Here is a 19,970-nt window from a genome sequence, read left to right as displayed (position 1 = left end):
TAAGCCACAAGATACAAGACTTGTCCTGTGACCCAGATCTCAGGTTTCTTTGCTCAGAACGTCCTAACCCTTTTCTGTAGCCCCACACCACCTTCTGGTTTTCCTCAAGTTGCCATTTCCCAATTTCCTATTCATGCAACTTTATGTATTAGCTCTTGAACTTCTTCTAAGTTCTGCCATCATCCTGGAGAATTCCAACAACCTCTGTGGCCAAATGTTAGGGAATTGAGGAAATCTGATATTCCAATAAAGTTGAGGTAACCAGCATGAAAAGCATGTCAGTCAAGATTAAGGCTAGAAAACAGTAGCCACTCTACATACTGCAAGCATGGAGGGTTTAACACAAGGAGTCAGAGGTGAAAGAGCTGAAGAAGTGCAACTTAGGAAATTCACTGCTAAAAAGCCATGCTTATAGCACAGACTCCGAGAAGGCAATGGCACCCCACTCCAGTACTCTTGCCTGGAAAATCCCATGGATGGAGGAGCCTGGTAGGCTGCAGTCCATGCATGGGGTTGCTAAGAGTGACTTCACTTTCACTTTTTACTTTCATGCATTAGAGAAGGAAATGGCAACCCACTTCAGTGTTCTTGCCTGCAGAATCCCAGGGATGGGGGAGCCTGGTGGGTTGCTGTCTATGGGGTCACACAGAATCGGACACGACTGAAGTGATTAGCAGCAGCAGCATAGCACAGACTTGAATGTCTTACAAGAGGCTCCCCAAAAGGCTGCTTCAAATGTCATGTCTTTATTTCCTCCTCAGCACCTCCTTAGAGAGTAAATAATGGCCCCACCTCTTCTTTCTGATCTGTCCTCACTGGTGAACTCTAACCCAGCTTCAGGGTTAGAAGAGAGAAGAGGATTCAGGGAAATCCAGCTTTCTGCCCTAAAAAAAAAAAAAAAAAAGACATCATACAACTGATTCCAAGTTGAAAATAGATAATCCAGGACAAAAAAAAAAAAAAAAAAGGAAATCAACCCTGACTATTCATTGGAAGGACTGATGCTGAAGCTCCAATACTCTGGTCACCTGGTGAGAAGAGCTGACTCATTAGAAAAGACCCTGATGCTAGGAAAGACTGAGGGCAGGAGGAGAAGGGGGCGACAGAGAATGTAATGTATAGATGGCATCATCGACTCAATGGGCACAGATTTGAGCAAACTCCAGGAGATAGTGAAGGACCAGGAAGCCTGGCATGCTGCAGTCCATGGGGTTGCAAAGAGTCGGACATGACTGAGCAAGTGAACTGATACTGATACCTCCTATAGCTTTTGATTTTTGTCTTCTCAAATGGCCTCTGAGAGCCATTTGCTGGAAAGAATTGCTTTCATTATATACTTCATCAACCCAACCAGGAAGTCCTCAGATTTCTTTTTAGCAAAGATAAACATTGAGAGATGATGATACCCCTAAACTCTCTTAAATATTAAATTAAAATGATGAATATAAATCTGCAAATGGAATGTAGCAGCTTCTTGAATACATGCAGAGTGGTTCCATTGCTACATTTTTAAGCAGTTCATTCTGAACCATTTTCATTAGGGAACAATTTCTTCTAAAATCATGAAATTCAAACCATGAACATCAAATGTCCTTTGATGTCTCAGGTTTCCAAGATTGAAAGATTCTGTGTTTTTCTGCTACATTAAGTAAAAATGGAAAAGTAAAACTGTTGAATGAATGGTGGCATGAAATTTCTTTTAACTCAGCATGAACCCACAGAAACCAAGAAATATGAAAAGTTCACTGATATAAAAAAGGGATTGAACTCATTAATGAAAAACTAAAAAAGTCTATCCAACTTGAAATTAACCTTCTCGCTCTTGCAAGATGGAATTACACCTATATGGTCTGCTCTAAAAACTTAGTATTAACTACATGAGATGTTTTTAAAAATCAAAATATTCTGTAGAAACATGGGTGGTAACTTACTGTTGCATGTTTACTGAATAATTTGCTGAGTAAAAAGCCAGGTAAAAATTAAGAATGGTCGCCAGTCCAGGTTTGATGCACGATACTGGATGCTTAGGGCTGGTGCACTGGGATGACCCAGAGGGATGGTACAGGGAGGGAAGAGGGAGGAGGGTTCAGGATGGGAAACACATGTATACCTGTGGCGGATTCATGTTGATATATGGCAAAACCAATACAATATTGTAAAGTTAAAAAATAAAATAAAATAAAATTATCTTGAAAAAAAAAAAAAAGAATTAAGAATGTGCCTTGAAGGCAGGGGATAGAGAGTAGAAGTATAGCTGTAACATAGAACACAAAAATAGACCAATAATCAACTACCAGATGAGCTGATGTAATTGGATACTGAAAGTAAAGAGTCTCTGATCTGCAGAGAGTCCTCTGCATGTGTATAGTTTCTCATGCATATATACATACATAGGGTGGTGGTGGTTTAGTTGCTAAGTCATGTCCCAACTCTTGCAACCCCATGGACTGTAATCTGCCAGGTTCCTCTGTCCATGGGATTCTCCAGGCAAGAATACTAGAGTGAGTTGCCATTTCCTTCTTGAAGGAATCTTCTCAACCCAGGAATCGAACCTGGGTCTCCTGCATTGCAGAAAGCTTCTTTACCAATTGAGCTACAAGGGAAGCCCATACATATTTATATAGTTGGCCACAAAAAAAAAAAAAAAGGGAACTCCAGAAGGAATTACTCCTATATGAATTTTATCTTCTCACTGTCCCAATTTGATTTTCTCACTGCCACTCCTGTCTCAGAACAATAATCAGAACTCTTTCCTGGGCTTCTCTACCTCTGTCTGGTTCTCCTCATTTTCTGAATAGAACTCTTACTGACAGAAACACACAGTAGACATATTTTATACTAGGTCCAATGCTGCTGCTGCTGCTAAGTCACTTCAGTTGTGTCTGACTCTGTGTGACCCCACAGATGGCAGACCACCAGGCTCCCCCATCCCTGGGATTCTCCAGGCAAGAACACTGGAGTGGGTTGCCATTTCCTTCTCCAATGCATGAAAGTGAAAAGTGAAAGTGAAGTCGCTCAGTCGTGTCTGACTCTTAGTGACCTCATGGACTGCAGCCCACCAGGCTCCTCCGTCCATGGGATTTTCCAGGCAAGAGTACTAGAGTGGGGTGCCATTGCCTTCTCCGAGGTTCTGTGCTAGCTTTGGGAATTCCAACGTGGCTCAGTGGTCAAGAATCCACCTGCCAACACAGGAGACTCTGGTTTGATCCCTGGGCTGGGAAGATCCCTAAAGAAGGAAATGGCAACCCACTCTAGTATTCTTACCTGGAGAATCCTATGGACAGAGGAGCCTGGCAGACTATAGACTATGGAGTTGTAAAGAGTCAGACATGACTTAGCAATTAAACAATAACAATGCTAGCTTTGAGGGGTACAAGTCAAACAAAATGCAGTCTTATTTCACAGAGCAAAAGAAAATAGAGAATCCAAATTATTACCTACTCAGAATTCTGCCCTTCTTCTGGGAACAGTAACCTCCCACCAAGGTACAAGGAAACTACCTTGGGCAAAAAAAAATCACGCTATGTGCTGACACTGAGGAACTTGGGTTTGAAATCATCATTCAGCAAAATGAGACTATCAGTGACCTTCTACATATCTTAACATGGTATAATACTCCCCATGTCAGTTCAGTTCAGTCGCTCAGTCATGTCCAACTCTTTGAGACCCCATGAATCACAGCACACCAGGCCTCCCTGTCCATCACCAACTCCTGGAGTTCACTCAGACTCACGTCCATCGAGTCAGTGATGCCATCCAGCCATCTCATCCTCTGTCGTCCCCTTCTCCTCCTGCCCCCAATCCCTCCCAGCATCAGAGTCTTTTCCAATGAGTCAACTCTTTGCATGAGGTGGCCAAAGTACTGGAGTTTCAGCTTTAGCATCATTCCTTCCAAAGAAATCCCAGGGCTGATCTCCTTCAGAATGGACTGGTAGTTAATTGCATTTATTGAATGTCACAATCATTTTTCAGTATCATGTTCTCCTCTCAAGAGGTTTACAAATTTATTTTCCTTGTACAAAATATGCTTATCAAGAATACTTTTTAAATTAGTTTATGTTTTATATAGATGTTTATATATGTTTTATATATGTTTTATATATATGTTTATATATAAACAAAATATATATATGTTTATAAAGAGGGAGAGAAGATGTTTTGAAAAATACAGAACCCAGTTAACAGTTAACACTCTGGAGGGTGAAATTAGAAGATACTCTCACTTTTCATTTTGTACACTTTAGTTTTAATGTCTTGTTTTAACTAGTACTTGGGTTTTTTTTTTTAATAATCTCAAAGAAAAACAGAGAGTTCTAACCTGAAAGAAAAAGATTAACTGGTCCTATATTCAAGTTTAAACGCCTTTATGATTTTATGACTCAGACTGGAAACTTTCTCCTTCCCATGTCTAAAGATGGCTTAAGAGATGGAGGATCTCTCTCCATTAGAAATTACATTCATCTTTGACACGGCTGTTCTCAGATGTTAAAAAAATAAAATAAAAGGAAAGAAAAAGGCATTCCCTAATTCCCTAGCTGATGTGGTAGCACCAGGATGCCATTAGTATTTCAGCTTCCAATTTTTCTCTCTACTATCCTTAGCACATGTATTCTAAGCTCAAGATTCACCACATTCACCACTTTTATTTTTGGCCACACTGCTAGGATCTTAGTGACCCAGTCAGTGACTGAACTCAGGCCCTGGCATTGCAAGAGCAGAGTCCTAACCACTGGACCACTAGGGAATTCCATACAACTCTATTTCAGACAGGAAGGGGAAGGGCAAAAGAAGCTTGCAGACTGCATTAGCCCCCTTTTGAAGGTACTTTCCATGAAGCCCCCACTCAGTAACTTCCCCTATACCCATTGGCCAGAATTAGTCACATGTCCACCCCTAACTGCAGAGGATGCTGGGTAATGCAGTTTTCCATCGATGTACTGCCACTTTGATCAAAGAGAAGGTTCTGTTTATTAAGGATATAAGGGACACTAGTATTGAGTAGGCCACTAACAGTCTGAACCTTTAGATGAAAACTTTCTGAGTAAACTGTTTATAAATTATTTATCGTATCCTATACTAAATTGGCATTTCTCAGATTTCCTATTCCTGCCTTATTGCCATTATGATCCTTCCAGGCTGGAAATATATCAGAAGGTCTCAGTACCCCAAGCCCTAGCTCCAACTGTTTCTCTCACCTTGCCAGCTCCCTCCTCCTGCTCACAAGCAGGAGAGTTGCCCTCTGGCACAGGTGCACCTTGGCTCAGCTTCCTGGCTCTTACCCAGGGATGTACAGCAAAAACTCCTACTCCTGCTTTGCTACCTGGTTTTCCTCCTCCTTATTCCCCCAACTCCCAGGTATGTCTTTTTAAAATTGTCTCCATTGAGAGTAATTACAAATTTATATGAATGCTGACTGAAGCTTATATAAAATGTGAACTGAAAGCCTTACAGTTTTAGGACAAGTTTTTTGGAAATAAATCCACATATGCAAATGTTTCACAAGAGGAATATTACTGTAAATGCAAGACAAAGATTCAAACAGATGGAGACAAAATACAGAAAGAAATACGCAGAGAAAGAAAAAGAAACAGAATCTGTCCCTCTCTTTAAGTATTCCTGAAAAATCCTTATCTGCCTCATACCATCTAGATAATTTGGGGAGAAAAAGTAGACACAAGATGCTCTTGAGGATATTTTTCTTCCTGTTAGAACTTTGGTTTCTTAAGGAGAACAACCATGCTACTTGTATATTTCATCAAGGACCTTGAATTCTGGTGGAAATTTGATAAGTACTAAGTGATGATCCTTTACAATATATATAGTATACTATGTTGAAAACAGTGACATGGGAGTTGGACAACATACTCAGTATCATAAACAAAGCTAACCCTTTCCTCCGGGCTAGTGACAGAATACAGCATAGGAATTTATAGGAGGAAAAAACTGGAACTGAATAGAGTCAGAAATAGACACACATAAATATAGTCAACTCATCTTTGACAAAGGAGCAAAGATAGTCTTTTCAACAAATGGTGCTGAATATCCACATAACAAAAAGAAAAAATCTAGATACAGACTTTACATGCTTCATAAAAATTAACTCAAAATGGATCACAGACCTACATGTAAAATGCAGAACTATAAAACTCCTAGAAGATAACATAGGAGAAAGCCCAGAAAGACTTGGGCATGTCAATGACATTTTAGATACAACACCAAAGGCATGGTCTATGAAAGAAATAATTGATAAGCTGAACTTCATTAAAATTGAAATTAAAACTTCTGCTTTGTGAAAGACACAGTCAAGAAAATAAGAAGACAAGCCACAGACTGGGAGAAAATATTTGCAAAAGACAAATCTGATAAAGGACTATTATCCAAAATACACAAAGATTTTTTAAAGACAATAATAATAATTTTTACAAATGGACCAAAGACCTTAACAAACGCCTCACCAAAGAAGATACACAGATGACAAATAAGCATATGTAAAGATGCTCCACATTATATATCATCAGGGAAATGCAAATTAGAACAACTATAAGAAACCACTATATGCTATGCTATGCTATGCTAAGTCACTTCAGTCCTGTCCGACTCTGTGTGACCCCGTAGACGGCAGCCCACCAGGCTCCCCCGTTCCTGGGATTCTCCAGGCAAGAACACTGGAGTGGGTTGCCATTTCCCTCTCCAATGCATGAAAGTGAAAAGTGAAAGTGAAGTCGCTCAGTCGTGTCCAACTCTTAGCAACCCCATGGATTGCAGCCTAATAGGCTCCTCCGTCCATGGGATTTTCCAAGCAAGAGTACTGGAGTGGGTGCCATTGCCTTCTCCGAACCACTATATACCTATTTAAAATGGCCAAAAGTCATAACACTGACAACACCAAAGCTGATGAGGATGTGAAGCAATAGGAATTCTCCTTCATTGCCAGTGAGAATACAAAATGGTATAGACAGTTTGTCAGGTAGTTTGGCAGTTTCTTACAAAACTAGATATACTCTTACCATATAATCCAGCAATTTCACTCCTTGGTATTTACCTCCAAAAAGCTGAGGACTTATGTCCACACAAAAACCTGCACAGAGATGTTTATAGGATTTTTGTTCATAAGTGCTAAACTTGGAAGCGACCAAATTGTCTTCAGTAGGGTAATTGATACATAAATGGTGCTACGCTCAGGAAAAGGACTATTATTCAACACTAAGAGGAGCTACCCCACACCCGAGGTCAGGGGCAGCGGCTGAGAGGAGCTACCCCACGTCCAAGGAGCAGTGGCTGCACAGGCGCAGGGGATGGAGAGGAGCTACTCCACATTCAAGGTCAGGAGGGACGGCCGTGAGAGATACCCCTCATCCAAGGTAAGGAGCAGCGGCTGCACTTTGCTGGAGCAGCTGTGAAGAGATACCCCACATCCAAGGTAAGAGAAACCCAAGTAAGACAGTAGGTGTTGCAAGAGGGCATCAGAGGGCAGACACACTGAAACCATAATCACAGAAAACTAGTCAATCTGATCACACAGACCATAGCCTTGTCTAACTCAGTGAAACTAAGCCATGCCATGTGGGGCCATCCAAGACGGGCAGATCATGGTGGAGAAGTCTGACAGAATGTGGTCCACTGGAGAAGGGAATGGCAAACCACTTTAGTATTCTTGCCTTGAGAACCCCATGGACAGTATGAAAAGGCAAAATGATAGGATACTGAAAGAGGAAATCCCCAGGTCAGTAAGTGACCAATATGCTACTGGAGATCAGTGGAGAAATAACTCCAGAAAGAATGAAGGGATGGAGCCAAAGCAAAAACAATACCCAGTTGTGGATGTAACTGCTGATAGAAGCAAGGTCTGATGCTGTAAAGAGTAATATTGGTTAGGAACCTGGAATGTTAAGTCCATGAATCAAGGCAAATTGAAAGTGGTCAAACAGGAGACGGCAAGAGTGAACATCGACATTCTAGGAATCGGCGAACAAAATGGACTGGAATGGGTGAATTTAACTCAGATGACCATTATATCTACTACTGTGGGCAGGAATCTCATAGAAGAAATGGAGTAGCCATCATGGTCAACAAAAGAGTCCCAAATGCACTACTTGTATGCAATCTCAAAAATGACAGAATGATCTCTGTTCGTTTCCAAGGCAAACCATTCAATATCACGGGAATCCAAGTCTATGCCCCAACCAGTAACGCTGAAGAAGCTGAAGTTGAACAGTTCTATGAAGCCCTACAAGACCTTTTAGAACTAATACCTAAAAAAGATGTCCTTTTCATTATAGGGGACTGGAATGCAAAAATAGGAAGTCAAGAAACACCTGGAGTAACAGGCAAATTTGGCCTTGGAATACGGAATGAAGCAGGGCAAAGGCTAACAGAGTTTTGCCAAGGTCATAGCGAACACCCTCTTCCAACAGCACAAGAGAAGACTCTATACATGGACATCACCAGATGGTCAATACCAAAATCAGATTGATTATATTCTTTGCAGCCAAAGATGGAGAAGCTTTATACAGTCAGCAAAAACAAGACCAGGAGCTGACTGTGGCTCAGACCATGAACTCCTTATTGCCAAATTCAGACTGAAATTGAAGAAAGTAGGGAAAACCACTAGACCATTCAGGTATGATCTAAATCAAATCCCTTATGATTATACAGTGGAAGTGAGAAATACATTTAAGGGACTAGATCTGATAGACAGAGCGCCTGATGAACTATGGACAGAGGTTCATGACATTGTACAGGAGACAGGGATCAAGACCATCCCCATGGAAAAGAAATGCAAAAAAGCAAAATGGCTGTCGGGGGAGGTCTTACAAATAGCTGTGAAAAGAAGAGAAGCAAAAAGCAAAGGAGAAAAGGAAAGACATAAGCATCTGAATGCAGAGTTCCAAAGAATAGCAAGGAGAGATAAGAAAGCCTTCCTCAGTGATCAATGCAAAGAAATAGAGGAAAACAACAGAATGGGAAAGACTAGAGATCTCTTCAAGAAAATTAGAGATACCAAGGGAACATTTCATGCAAGATGGGCTTGACAAAGGACAGAAATGGTATGGACCTAACAGAAGCAGAAGATATTAAGAAGAGGTGGCAAGAATACACAGAAGAACTGTACAAATAGATCTTCACAACCAAGATAATCAAGATGGTGTGATCACTCACCTAGAGCCAGACATCCTGGAATGTGAAGTCAAGTGGGCCTTAGAAAGCATCACTACAAACAAAGCTAGTGGAGGTGATGGAATCCCAGTTGAGCTATTTCAAATCCTAAAAGATGATGCTGGGAAAGTACTGCACTCAATACGCCAGCAAATTTGGAAAACTCAGCAGTAGCCCAGGACTGGAAAAGGTCAGTTTTCATTCCAATCCCAAAGAAAAGCAATGACAAAGAATGCTCAAACTACCGCACAACTGCACTCATCTCACACTCTAGTAAAGTAATGCTCAAAATTCTCCAAGCCAGGCTTCAGCAATATGTGTACCATGAACTTCCAGATGTTCAAGCTGGTTTTAGAAAAAGCAGAGGAGCCAGAGATCAAATTGCCAACATCTGCTGGATCATGGAAAAAGCAAGAGAGTTCCAGAAAAACATCTATTTCTGCTTTATTGACTATGCCTAAGCCTTTGACTGTGTGGATCACAATAAACTGTGGAAAATTCTGAAAGACATGGGAATACCAGACCACCTGACCTGTCTCTTGAGAAATCTGTATGCAGGTCAGGAAGCAACAGTTAGAACTGGACATGGAACAACAGACTGGTTCCAAATAGGAAAAGGAGTATGTCAAGGCTGTATATTGTCACCCTGCTTATTTAACTTCTATGTAGAGTACATCATGAGAAACGCTGGGCTGGAAGAAGCATAAGCTGGAATCAAGATTGCCAGGAGAAATATCAGTAACCTCAGATATGCAGATGACACCACCCTTATGGCAGAAAATGAAGAGGAACTAAAAAGCTTCTTGATGAAAGTGAAGGAGGAGAGTGAAAAAGTTGGCTTAAAGCTCAACATTCAGAAAAGTAAGATTATGGCATCCGGTCCCATCACTTCATGGGAAATAGATGGGGAAACAGTGGAAACGGTGTCAGACTTTATTTTTTGGGGCTCCAAAATCACTGCAGATGGTGACTGCAGCCGTGAAATTAAAAGACACTTACTCCTTGGAAGAAAAGTTATGACCAACCTAGATAGCATATTCAAAAGCAGAGACATTACTTTGCCAACAAAGGTCCATCTAGTCAAGGCTATGGTTTTTCCAGTGGTCATGTATGGATGTAAGAGTTGGACTGTGAAGAAAGCTGAGCGCCAAAGAATTGATGCTTTTGATCTGTGGTGTTGGAGAAGACTCTTGAGAGTCCCTTGGACTGCAAGGAGATCCAACCAGTCCATTCTAAAGGAGATCAGTCCTGGGTGTTCATTGGAAGGACTGATGCTAAAGCTGAAACTCTAATACTTTGGCCACCTCATGCAAAGTGTTGACTCACTGGGAAAGACTCTGATGCTGGGAGGGATGGGGGACAGGAGGTGAAGCAGGCAACAGAGGATGAGATGGCTGGATGGCATCACTGACTCGATGGACATGAGTCTAAGTGAACTCCGGGAGATGGTGATGGACAGGGAGGCCTGGTGTGCTGCGATTCATGGGGTCACAGAGTCAGACACGACTGAGCGAACTAACCTAACTGAAATGAAGAAGAAATGAGTTATTGAGCCATGAAAACACATGGAGGAAGCTAAATGCATAATCCTAAGTGAAAGGGGCCAATCTGAAAAGGCTGCATATTCATTTAACTAGAGAGACGTAAGAAAAACAGGAGTTGCCAAGGGGTGGCAGGAGGTAAGATAGAACAGGTGGGGCACAGAGGATTTAGAGCAGTGAAAATACTCTGAATGATCCCATAATGATGGATACATCCCATAATACATTTGTCCAAACCCACAGAATGCACAATATCAAGAGTGAACCATAATGTAAATTATAAACTTCTGGTGATGATGTATCAATGTCAGATAATCAGCTGTAACAAATGCACCACTCTGGTGGGAAATGCTGATAACAGGAGAGGCTATGTAAGTGTGGGGGCAGGAGAGAAATGGAAAGTCTCTGTACCTTCCCATCAATTTTGCTGTGAACCTAAAACTGCTCCTTTAAAAATGTCATAACAAAAAAAGAAGAAAGGGGAACTGAACAGGTACTGTAGTATGCTCACTATCACCATGGGCACCCTCTGATGTATGAAGAAACTAAGTTTCAAAGAGACTAATTTACCCAAGAACACATACAGCTACTTGACTTCGTAACTTTTTCATATGGCCAATAACACTACTGAAGGGCTTAAAATGAGGATTAAAATGGCTTCTCTTGATATAGGCATTTGCTTTATCCTGGGAAAATTTTGCATTTAGTGAAAACCGGAATCATAGACCCTACCTTTGGCATTATCTTACATTAAAAATTAAAGATGCATTTGATACTAAAACATGATTTCTAGAAACATTGTTTTTGTTCAGTCACTCAGTCCTGTCTGACTCTTTGCAACCCCATGGACTGTAGCATGCCAGGCTTCCCTGTCCTTCAGCATCTCCCGAAGGTTGCTCAAACTCATGTCCACTGAGTCAGTGAAACCATCCAACCGTTTCTCCCTCTATCATCCCCTTCTCCTCCTACTTTCTGTCTTTCCCAGCATCAGAGTCTTTTCCAATGAGTTGTCTCTTCTCGTCAGATGGCCAAAATATTAGAGTTTCTGCTTCAGCATCCATCCTTCCAATGAATATTCAGGACTAATTTCCTTTAGGACTGACTGGTTAGATCTCCTTGAAGTCCAAGGGATTCTCAAGACTCTTCTCTAACACCATAGTTCAAAAGCATCAATTCTTCAGTGCTCAGCCTTCTTTTTATGGTCCAACTCTCACATCCATGCATGACTACCAGAAAAACCATAGCTTTGACTATATGAACCTTTGTTGGCAGAGTAATATCTCTGTTTTTTAATACACTGTCTAGGTTTGTCATAGCTTTTCTCCCAAGGAGCAAGCATCTTTTAATTTCATGGCTGCCTTCACAGTCTACAGTCCACAATGATCCTGGAGCCCAAGAAAATAAAGTCTTTCACTGTTTCCATTGTTTCTCCATCTATATGTCATGAAATGATGGGAATGGATGCCATGATCTTAGTTTTTTTAATGCTGAGTTTTAAGTCAGCTTTTTCATTCTCCTCTTTCACCTTCATCAAGAGGCTCTTTAGTTCTTCTTCACTTTCTGTCATAAGTGTGGTGTCACCTGCATATCTGAGGTTATGCACATTTCTCCTGACAATCTTGATTTCAACCTGTGCTTCATCCAGTCCAGCATTTTGCATGATGTACTCTGCACAGCTTTTTTAAAACACTGAAATGTAAATTGACCGTGAGATGAAAATTTTATTTCTCCTCTTCCAGAAGCACAGTTTTCAAATAACTTATTCTAGAAGCAGATTTTTCAAAGGAACACTACAAAGTGTTATGGTAAACTAAAACCACTTCAAATACAATTTCATTGAACATTAATTGAAATAGGATTAAGATGAAGGTCTTTAAATGCTCCAGACAGAAAGAAGGGCAGATAAAGATAGAATTCCTCATAGACTTCTTAATGAAACACTTCCTAGGATTCATGCAGGGAAATTAACAGCCAAGCAAACCACAATTGGCCAAAGTCATCTCAACACTGAAGTTAACGTCCATACTTCTATTTGATCTCCTGGGTCTCTGGGGCCCTGAGGTTTCTACCTTCATCTATCAGTCAGTTCTGTGACATTACATTGGGATTCTTCCCTTGCAGCTTTCACCAGATCTCTTTGCTTGAGGATAGAGTCCCAAAGGGCAGTGAACCATAGAACTGCTTTTGACACAGCAGTGGGATTTTCTACTTCACAACTTTTGACTTTACCATCTTTCTGATATCACAGTGGCCTCTGAGATGACTTACTGTATTAAACAGCAATTCATCTGTAACAAAGATCCAATTAGGAGTGCATATTTTTTTAAGTCCAGAGTAAGAAAGCCCAAGGCTACAAAGTTAGCAGAATAAAAGAAATAATAAAAATCAGAGTAGAAATAAATGCAGGCCAGAAAAACAACAGAAAAGATGAAACAGTTATTTTTTGAAAAACTTAACAAAATTGACAAATCTTTAGAAAGAAACTAACATAAAAAGAGAGAAGATTCTAAAAAAAAATCAGAAAGGAAAGAGGAAACATTACAACTGATAACAGAAATACAAAGGATCAGGATTGTAAGACACTACTATGAACAATTATACACCAAAAATTGAATAAACTAGAAGAGATGGATAGACTTCCCTGAAATATACAACCTACCAAGAATGAATAAATCATAAATCAATAGAAAATCTAAACATACTATTAACGAGTACAAAATGGAATAAAAAATGAAGCAGCACAAAGGCTAACAGAGCTTTGCCAAGAGAACACACTGGTCGTAACAAACACCCTATTCCAAAAACACAAGAGACGACTCTACACAAGGACGGTACCAGATGGTCAATACTGAAGTCAGACTGATTTCATTCTCTGCAGCCGAAGGAGAAGCTCTATACAGTCAGAAAAAATAAGACCTGGAGCTGACACTGACTCAAATCATCAGCTCCTTATTGCAAAATTCAGGCTTAAATGGAAGAAAGTAGGAAAAACCAATAGATCATACAGCTATTATACAGTGGAGGTGACCAACAGATTGAAGGAATTAGATCTGGTAGAGAGAAGAACTATGGACAGAGGTTCCTAACACTGTACAGGAGGTGGTGACCAAAACCATCCCCATGAAAAGGAAAGGCAGGAAGGCAAAGTGGTTGTCTGAGGAGGCTTTACAAATAGCTGAGAAAAGAAGACAACCAGAAGGCAAAGGAGAAAGGGAAAGAGTTACCTAACTGAATGCAGAGTTCCAGAGAATAGCAAGGAAAGAGAAGAAAGCATTCTTAAGTGAAAAATGCAAAGAAATAGAGGAAAGCAATAGAATGGGATATTTTGGCCACCTGATGTGAAGACCCTGATGCTGGGAAAGATTGAAGGCAGGAGGAGAAGGGGACAACAGAGATTGAGATGGTTGGATGGCATCACTGACTCAACGGACAAGAGTTTGAGTAAACTCCGGGAGTTGGTGATGGACAGGGAGGCCCTAGCATGCTGCAGCCCATGGGGTCACCAAGAGTCAGACACGACTGAGCAACTGAACTGAGCTGAATAGAATGAGAAAGACTAGAGATCTTGTCAAGAAAATCAGGGATACCAAGGAAGCATTTCACGCAAAGATGGACACAATAAAGGACAGAAATGGCAAGGACCTAACAGAAGCAGAAAAGATTAAGAAAAGATGGCAAGAATACACAGAACTGTATAAAAAAGGTCTTAATGACCCAGATAACCACAATGGTGTGATCACTCACATAGAGCCACACATCCTGGAGTGTGAAGTCAAGCGGGCCTTAGGAAGCATTACTAAGAGCAAAACTAGTGGAGGTGATGGAATTTCAGCTGAGCTATTTCAGATCCTAAAAGATGATGCTGGGAAAGTGCTGCACTCAATATGCCACAAATTTGGAAAACTCACCAGTGACCACAGGACTATAAGAATGTTCAAACTACCATATAATAGCTATCATTTCCCATGCTAGCAAGATTATGCTCAAAATCCTTTATGGTAGGCTTCAACAGTACATATACCAAGAACTTTCAGATGTACAAGATGGATTTAGAAAAGGCAGAGAAACCAGAGATCAAATTACCAATGACCCCTGGATCAAGGGGATTCAAAAACACATCTGCTTCATTGACTACACTAAAGCCTTTGACTGTATGGATCACAACAAACTGTGGAAAATTCTTAAAGAGATGGGAATACCAGACCACCTTACCTATCTCCTGAGAAACCTGTATGCAAGTCAAGAAGCAACAATTAGAACTGGACGTGGAACAATTGATTGGTTCAAAATTGGGAAATGATTATTTCAAGCCTGTATATTGTCACCCTGCTTATTTAACTTATATGCAGAGTACATCATGTTAAATGCCCGGCTGGATGACTCACAGCTGGAATCAAGATTGCTGGGAGAAATATCAACAACCTCAGGTATCAACAACCTCAGATGATAGCACTCTACTGGCACAAAATGAAGAGGGACTAAAGAGCCTCTTGATGATAGTGAAAGAGAAGAGTGAAAAACCTGGCTTAAAATTCAACATTCCAAAAACTAAGATCATGGCATCCAGTCCCATCACTTCATGGCAAATAGGTAGGGAAAAAGTGAAAAGTAACAGGTTTTATTTTCTTCGCTCCAAAATCACTGCAGATGGTGACTGCAGCCACAAAATGAAAAGATGCTTGCTCCTTGGAAGAAAAACTATGACAAACCTAGACAATGTATTAAAATGCAGAGACATCACTTTGCCAACAAAGGTCTATATTGTCAAAGCTATGGTTTTCCCAGTAGTCATGCATGAATGTAAGAGTTGGGCCAAAAGAAGCCTGACTGCCAAAGAATTGATGTTTTCCAATTGTGGTGCTAGAAAGGACTCTTGAGAGTCCCTTGGACAGCAAGGAGATCAAACGAGTCAATCCTAAGGGAAATCAACCCTGAATATTCATTGGAAGAACTAATGCTGAGCCTCCAATACTTTGCCCATCTGATGCAAAGAACCGACTCATTGGCAAAGACCCTGATGCCAGAAAAGATTGAGGGCAAGAGGAGAAAGGGGCAACAGAGGATGAAATGGTTGGATGGCATCACTGACTCAGTGGACATGAGTTTGAACAAACTCTGGGAGGTAGTGAAGGACAGGGAAGCCTGGCGTCCTGCAGGTCATGGGTTCACAAAGAGTTGAACATGACTTAGGACTGAACAAAAATAATTAGCAAGTAAGATTGAGGAGGCTTTCCTGGTCACTGAGTGGTAAAGAATCCGCCTGCTAATGCAAGAGACACAGGTTCAATCCCTGATCTGGAAGATCCCACATGCTGTGGAACAACTAAACTCACATCCCACAACTATTGAGCCTGTGCTCTAGAGCCCAGGAGCCACAACTACTGAAGCCTGAGCACCCGAAAGCCCAAGTTCCTCAACAAGAGAAGCCACCACAGTGTGAAGCCACACACTGCAACTAGAGGGTAGCCCCTGCTTGCTGCAACTAGAGAAAAGCCACACAGCAATGAAGATCCAGCACAGCCAAAAAATAAATAAAATTATTTTTTTTAATGTTTAAAAAAAAAGTAAGATTGAGTCAGTAATCAAAAATTTCCCAACAGGGAGACTTCCCTGGTGGTCCAGCGGCTAAGACCCTATAACCCAATGCAGTGGGCTTGGGTTCAATCTTTGGTTGGGGAACTAGATCCCACACGCCAAAAGTAAGAAGCCCACATACCACAACTAAGACCCAGGGCAACCAAAATAAATAACTTAAAAAAAAAATTTTAATATCTTGCAACAAAGAAAAACCCAGAATCAGAGGATCTCCCCAATGAATTCTACTCAACATTAAAGAATTAATATCAATCCTTTTCAAACTCTTTCAAAGGACTGAAGTAGAGGAAACACTTGCAAATACATTTTATGAAACCAGCATTCCCCTGATACCAAAGCCAGACAAGCATACCAAAAGAAAAGAGAACCAAATGGTGGTCACCAGGGCCTGGAGTGTGGGGGAAATGGGCAGACGTTGATCAAAGGGTACAATGTTCCAGATGTAAGATGAGTAAGTTCTGAGGATCTAAGGTACAGCATGGTGATTATAAATAACAATATTGTACTATACACTTGAAAGTTACTAACAGAGTAGATCTTAAATGTCCTCACCACAAAAAAGAAATGGTAATTAGGTAAAGTGACAGAAGTATTACCTAACACTATTGTGGTAATCATTTTGCAATATATGTGTAGTAGCAAGTCAATATATTGCATACATTAAACTTTCACAATGTTATATGTCAAGATATATGTCAATAAAGCTGGAAAAAATAAAACAATTTTCCATGATGACAACAACAAAACAGAGGCTGAGAGCTGGTATGGCAGTTCCCTAGTGGGTAACGGACGTTATAGACAATAATAAAAATAACAATAAATAACAATTATTTAGCCCATGATACATGTGCCAAGGATTGTTTTCAACACTTTACCTACAAATTTTATCTTAGTTACTTCTCTTGCCACCCCTCTGAGGTAGTTATTATTATTATTTCCACTTTACAGATGTGAAAACTAAGGGGTAGAAAGGTTTAAAAACTTAACGGCAAAGAGGTAATGTTACTAAAAGGTGAGGGGTCCAGCTGCTTGCTGCTCAAAAGCAAATAAACAGGCCAGGTTGGTGGAAAGGAAATTTGCTTTATTTCTAATGTCCGTTATTGGGACAGGGGGGTGTATGTCCAAAGGCCAGCTCCCCCAGACTGTCAATCAGTGCGCCAAGAGCTTTTAAAGGCTGAGGGCAGGGGTTATGTGCAGAAACAGTACAGACAGCTCTGACAGTCATCTTCAAATTGGGCACTGGTGGTCTGACTAGCATCTTACTCTTCAGTTCCAGGGTCAGCTTGTTTCCATTTCTTTGAAGCCAATACTCCAAACTGTGGCAGCTTATGTTGTGGCTACACTCTGGTCATTATGTAGTTAACTTTTTCCACCTGGTGTCTCAGTATATATTAAGATAAGACAGCTCACAGGATATGGCTCAGAATATTATCTATGGCCCCTGCTGCTGCTGCTAAGTTGCTTCAGTCACGTCCAACTCTGTGCGACCCCATAGATGGCAGGCCACCAGGCTCCCCTGTCCCCAGGATTCTCCAGACAAGAATACTGGAGTGGGTTGCCATTTCCTTCTTCAATGCATGAAAGTGAAAAGTGAAAGTGAAGTTGCTCAGTCGTGTCCAACCCCTAGCGACCCCATGGACTGCAGCCTACCAGGCTCCTCTGTCCATGGGATTTTCCAGACAAGAGTACTGGAGTGGCCCCTGAGAAGGCACTAAAGGCCCTTGACTGTGCTTAATGACTACATTATTATTATTTAGTGTCCTTTGACTATATTCCTTTGTGTCTGCCTGTTCATTTCTCTGATAAAACATTCTTTAACTAAAGACAGACTGAAGACATGGGAGCTGGGGAGCAAGGACCATAGCATCCTGCTCCATTTCAGTAATAGAGTCAGGATTCAAACCCAGACACGTTCTTTTTTAAGATTTTCTTACTGTGGACCATTTTAAAGTCTTTATTCAACTTGTTATAATATTGCTTCTATTTTTTTATGTTTTGGTTTTTGGGCACAAAGCATGTGGAATCTTAGCTCCCCGACCAGGGACTGAACTCTCATCCCCTGCATTGGAAGGCAGTCTTAACCACCAGACCACCAGGGAAGGCCAAAACCCAGACCAAGCTCTTAACCCATATATACTTCTTCTACAGCAAATTATTCGCCTTGAGATACTTATGAAAGACTCCTCTTCTCTTTCTACCATCAGTCACAGTCAATATTTTTTTATGTTTAAACAGTCCCCTAATATTGTCAAGAGCAGCCCATTCAAGCTGACTTGAATATCTTTTCACACACACACCCACTAGTCATTGAGTTTTCCCTTACTTTTTGCCCAACAAGGTATCTCAGTTGATCTTATGTTTTACCTGCTCCCCAACTGCTCTCAAATTCTTCAGGGAGCCCTAAAGAATCAATATTTTTAAATTCCCACCCAAAAATATATATATATATATTTTAAAATGTCCCCAAGCAATCCATGGGCTTCCCTGGTGGTGCTAGTGGTAAAGACTCTGCTTGCCAATGCAGGAGACTCGGGTTCAAACTCTGGGTCAGGAAGATCCCCTTGATAAGGGCATAGCAACCAGCTCCAGTATTCTTGCCTGGGAAATCCCATGAACAGAGGAGCCTGGTGGGCCACAGTCCACAGAGTGGCAAAGAGTCAGACACAACTGAGGCAACTTTGCACGCACACATGCACACCTGTGAACAACTCATACCAACATATTTTTAACAGGCTAGAGTAAAATTATTTGCCAGTTCATTAATTAGAGTCCTGGTTGAATTTATTATCAAGAATAAGTGTTTAAAGTAATAGAATTTGTCTTCATTAAAGTAATGATTCCTTAAGGAGTCAAAGAAATGATGGATGAGTAAAGCCAGGACTTCAGGATTTGATCTTCACTGTGGAGAGGCAGGTTGAGTTCAAAACTCCATTGGCAATGAAGGCACAAAGTCTTATTAATCTGCCAAAGAGTCCTTTTCCCAGTAGGCACATAAATGAAATTTAATCTATTAAATTGCTGATTGCTCTATGTGTCATCACTGTGAAATCACATCAAATTAATCACAGCAGCATTCCTAAATCCTAAAAGAACTTGGCTCTAATCCTACTCTATGCCCAAAATATGGGTACTATAAAAATGAAGCCAGTCCTACGAAACAGAAATTTCCCCTTTGACCCCAAAGAAAATAAAGTTTCCAGAAATTCCAAGAAATTTCTCAGAAGACGATATCTACTATGCTCCTTTAAAGACTATTTCACCTGACACCTTAGAAACAAGCTCTATTTTTTCATTTACTTAGAAAGTTACAAATATGTGAATAAACCAAATAACTTTAGAGCATACTCAGTAAGTAAATGAATTTTGGTATCACATCAAATGCAGGTTCGAATTGTAGCTCTAAGTCTTATAAAATCTGTGACCCTGGGTGTGCTATTAACTTTCTGTATGTCTCAGTCTCATCTGTTAAGTAAGTTATTGTGGGAGTCGAAAAAGATAATTCATTCAAAATATACGGGACAAGTGCTGGAGAGTAAGTGCTTAATAAGGGCTAGCTATTGCTATTATTGGGGCTTCCCAGGTGATTCAGTGGGTAAAGAATCTACCTGCCAATAAAAGAGACCCAGAAGTTGTGGGTTTGATCCCTGGGCCTGGAAGATCCCCTGGAGTAGTGCATGA

At 40.7% G+C, this 19,970-nt stretch overlaps 1 long non-coding RNA gene across 2 annotated transcripts in view; it reads right to left on the bottom strand.

The window, feature by feature from the left end:
- Positions 1-19,970, bottom strand: part of LOC129659277 (uncharacterized) — a 105,170-nt gene that overhangs the window by 23,095 nt on the left and 62,105 nt on the right. For both annotated transcript variants that reach the window (XR_008717929.1, XR_008717928.1), the window contains exon 3: positions 793-884. This is a non-coding gene — a long non-coding RNA (uncharacterized LOC129659277). The remainder of the gene's footprint in view (positions 1-792; positions 885-19,970) is intronic.

Source organism: Bubalus kerabau, chromosome 1 (assembly GCF_029407905.1).
Source record: "Bubalus kerabau isolate K-KA32 ecotype Philippines breed swamp buffalo chromosome 1, PCC_UOA_SB_1v2, whole genome shotgun sequence".
NCBI classification, from domain to species: Eukaryota; Metazoa; Chordata; class Mammalia; order Artiodactyla; family Bovidae; genus Bubalus; species Bubalus kerabau.
The sequence above is the reverse complement of the archived record's forward strand: the minus strand, read 5'-3'. Positions and strand labels throughout refer to the sequence as shown.